Source organism: Ceratosolen solmsi, unplaced genomic scaffold, assembly GCF_000503995.2.
Source record: "Ceratosolen solmsi marchali unplaced genomic scaffold, CerSol_1.0 scaffold11, whole genome shotgun sequence".
NCBI lineage: Eukaryota > Metazoa > Arthropoda > Insecta > Hymenoptera > Agaonidae > Ceratosolen > Ceratosolen solmsi.
In genome coordinates, this window is record NW_011948416.1 from 6,452,489 (window position 1) to 6,456,926 (window position 4,438).

A 4,438-nucleotide genomic window follows, 5' to 3' on the forward strand; every position below is an offset into this window, starting at 1 on the left:
GCGGTTCAACGACTCGCATTAATAATGGCAAATTGATTCAATCAATTGTTAAATATTATTTAAATTTTTGTAAAATTTGTGTCACGCAATATTCTGTTTTTTCTCTTTTTTCTACGTGTTTGAATATGAATGTGTCTTATTCAATTTGGCCTTTTGGGTTTTTAGTAAAGAGTAGCGAGAAAGACATTTACCTGAAAAACCACTGATCTTCTGGGAAATAGGGCACATAAAATTTTTCTATGCATTTTCTAAAATTGTAAATCCATCAAATTGTAAGAAAACTACATCTTTTCATAATTAAGATAAAAATGAAATCAGTTTTATTATTTTCCCTTCGACTAATTTCTTCTTTTCGTTTAACATTTAATTTCATTTAATGAGAATTTATATTTGATGAGAATTTAATGGTATTTTATAATTTTTTAAATGTATTTTTATAATTTACAGTAAATTAATTAATATTTACGCAAGTCATGAATATAGTATATCGAAATTATAGAATAACATATATCTAAAGGTGAGAAAAAGTCAATGATTTAATGAAAGAAAAAAGTTGAGACTTATAATAGCGGTAGCGGTAGACGAAAAAAGAGTAAAAGTATGAATGCGTAACAGAAGGATAAAAAAAAAATCCTGAAAAAGAAAGCGAAAACGAAGCGAAAAGGAACGGAAGATATTTAAATAGAGAAAGAAGAGAACAGTGGTACACGTGCGAGAAGATTCGCATTTCTGAAAGGGAGCTGACCGGTCCTTTTCTTAACTCTCTCTCACCCTCGCTCTCTCTCTCTCTCTCTCTCTCTCTCTCTCTTTCTCTTCTACGTGAGTCTACACGGCGTTGCCGATCAGCCGCTCGTTTCGCGGACACATTATTATTATCGCCAATGTGTAAACCTTGCAACGCTGCATGCCCAAGAAGAGCAGCAGAAGAGTAAAAGAGAGGGCGGCCGAAAGGGAGAGGAAGTGAGTGCAGCGCATGGAGCGAGCAAGGCATAACGATTTCGCCTCGCGATGCCAAGGCGAAGGCGCCGAATAACCGATTCCCCTGGCAAGAAAGCGTTTAGAGGAGCGGACCGAACGGAGGAAGATTAATAGGAAAAGAGGCGGGTATAAATTAAGAGCTGAGAAAGGTGAAAGAGGGTTGGTGATTTGTATTTATAGTTTCACAAACGGTTGAGATGCGAAATTGAGAAAAGCCGCTTGGGACTAATTGTACATTGTTTGCAAGTATTGTAATTGTCACGGAGGAGAAATTTGTCAATAGCTTCGATGATTAGTGAGTGCTTGCGGTTTCTCGAGTACATAACTGGCGGCACACTTATATCACTTAGTCGACTGATAATATTTTAAGTATCTCTTTACTTCGAATGTTGTGATTTTAAATTTTCGCTTTTTTCGTCAAATTGAGTGCAAATGGAGTAATTAGTTATAGTCGACTAGTTTGTCTATTGATAGTTATCACTTTGAATAATAATACTTATTACTATTGAATAAATTAATTGTAAAAAACATCATTAAATATTAATATTCATTAATCAATAATAGGTATTTATTAATACGATCGTTAACTAATTAAGGAAGTAATGGTAATTATGCAAAAATAACAATTTATAAAATAATTTGATCTCCAATCTGTTTTCTAATTTACTTAAATTGTTCAAAATTATGTATAGCAAACTAGTCATCACTTGACCAGCTAATTTTACATTTAAAAAATAAAAAAAAAAAAAAAAAAAAAGAAAAAAAGGACCATTTAATAATATTTTCAAGTTAATCAAATAAATAAATATATTTCTTTATTGCAAGTACTAAATAATGTGAACAACATATTCGTTGCTAAGATTATTTATACATAATTTTTTTAAACAAACTGATGTGGCATCGTCATGAAAACACATTTATAATTAAATCTTCTGAAGCAGTGTGTAATTAGAAAGAAGATGCATTAACAATAGTTAACAATCGGTAAATTCTTACAGGGAAATAGTGTGTCCATGTAGATCGATGATGATATGGATCGATATTAATTAGAAAATGAAACAAGATGCTTTCACTCGTCTTTCGTTATTTGTGTATCATATGATTTTTATTTGTCGATCAATATCGCTTCGAGCGAGATCTCAAGCATTTTAGGATTAAGTTGTCATCTATAAAACATTGGCATATAAATGGATATAAACACGTTTTGAAAATGGCATCGATGATTGTAATTTATTCTTTATGAGCTGGCAAATATGCCCAATCACGTTATTAAATATCATCATTAGTCTAAACACATATTATGTCGACAATTAAATAATGAGTATTGGAAAATAAAGCCAAATAAAATAGAAAGAAAGATTTTCTTTACTTGTATTGAATTAAAAATGTAAAATGGAAATGAGTAAGTATCCGAGTAAAGATATTACAAAATTGAAAAACGAGATTATCAAAAAATTTTGCTTGTGATAAATGTTAGCCTAGTTGTTAGTTGATATAATATTTAACTATGATAGAGCGCTGACAGGTAACAAAAATCTGGAGATTTAGAAAATTTATATATATTTAAGTATGTGTTGATATACAGTGTGGCATGGAAATTTCAAAGTTTATATTTTGACTGGACGATAATTAATTTTATAGAAATAAAGGAAAACTTCAAAATAAAAATTTTCAATTTAAAAAGCTAATTTATTATATTAATATTTATATGTAAATATTAACTTTTACCTATATAGGTAAAAAAATTTCAATAAAACTTTTTTCACATATACAAAACAATCGGTGAATAATAAAAATATTACGATAATACCAAAAATCCTAATTAAAATATGATCATTTTAAATTTAAATATTAGCATGTTATAATTAATCTTAAAAATGAATATTCATGATAAATGTCTACACGGGCGAAAGCTCTACATGCTTTCCATGCTAAAAACTAGTGTTTTCTTGTATTCAAGAAAAATGACAGATAAAATCAAATTATAGATTTTTAATAGTAAGTAGATAATGATAATATAACAAAGAAATTATAATATTTCATATATACTTGCAAATCATGTTAATGAACATATTGGAATATATAGGATTTAGTGTGTAATTTAAGTGAAAGAAGGTACTGCGTATATAGGTCATTTTTTATTTTTTATCACACTAATTGATCGATCAATTTGAAATGCCTTTAAAATTATAAAATACTAAAAGTACAATGTTCACTGTCTTATACAATCGTTACATAATACAATTACATATCAAAGAAATTGAAATAAGTATTAACTATATAACTATTTTTTTAGGATTGAAGATCGACAAATTTTAAATTCAAGCCTTTTTCAATTTCTGTTTACTTTGTTATGAGTTCGTTTTGACTTTGAAGGACTCAATTTTCAAGTTGTCCATCATCATAATTGTATTATCTATTATTGGCTAAGTATATCAAGCACTTCCTTCTCTTTCGCATTGTAAAGTGACAATATGTAAAATCTGATTTTAATTGAAAATTGTATATGAATGTGCCATATATACATACAATAGCCATACGAACTGTTTTCTAATGTTTATCATCACAAAATTGCTCGATACAGTCCATTTTCTTTTCAATTTTACCTTACTAATTAAACGTAATTCATTTGTTCTTAATTTGATACATCGCAATTCGCATAGACATGCATTTGCTTACTTAGTTAATTATACATTGAAAAAATAGCTAATAATAACTTCATGTCTATAAGTATTTCAGCAATCGCAAATTAGGATTTAATAAATAAAAATAGTCACATGTTTATTTTCTTCCGTTGGATTCGAATTTAAACTTACATTGTTGCCTTAATGTAAAAATAGCCATCATTGTGTATGATCCCTTTTGATATTCCCTAGACATCATAGGTACAATGAAAACACGAGGTTTTGCGAAGGCAAATATACATAAAACGATATTGCATGTTACATTAAAACTGGCGCATAAATATTAAAATATTTGATTTAATTACAAAAAACACAGGTACGAAATTATAAGCTCCTCGCTCCTAGTACGCGACATTGTTGCCAAATTTCGTCCATCACGCAACACGCTATCGCCGCATTGACAAATGCACCGCATATCTTCCGATAATTCTTAAATTCGCTCTCTACGACAATCTTCACCGACTTACAGCATTACTAATAAAACTGACGTGCGAGCAAGGCACGATCGCTCCAGGGCAAACTGTACTTGAATACGCGAACTTGGTGAATTCGGATTGAAAAAGCCGAGATAGAGGAGAAATTTTAAAAGGCCGCGACAATCGAATAGAAGCGCTGGAGAAACCTTCCGGCCAATGAGCCACGGTAGCAGCCAGCTTTAACGATAATTAAAAAAGCAGCCGGTGGCTGCTCGGTTTTGGTATTTAACATGGGATACGGAAAAGCGCGCTGTTCCATGGGGGCGGTCGAGGGAAAGGTGCGTAAGATGTGGCAACAGC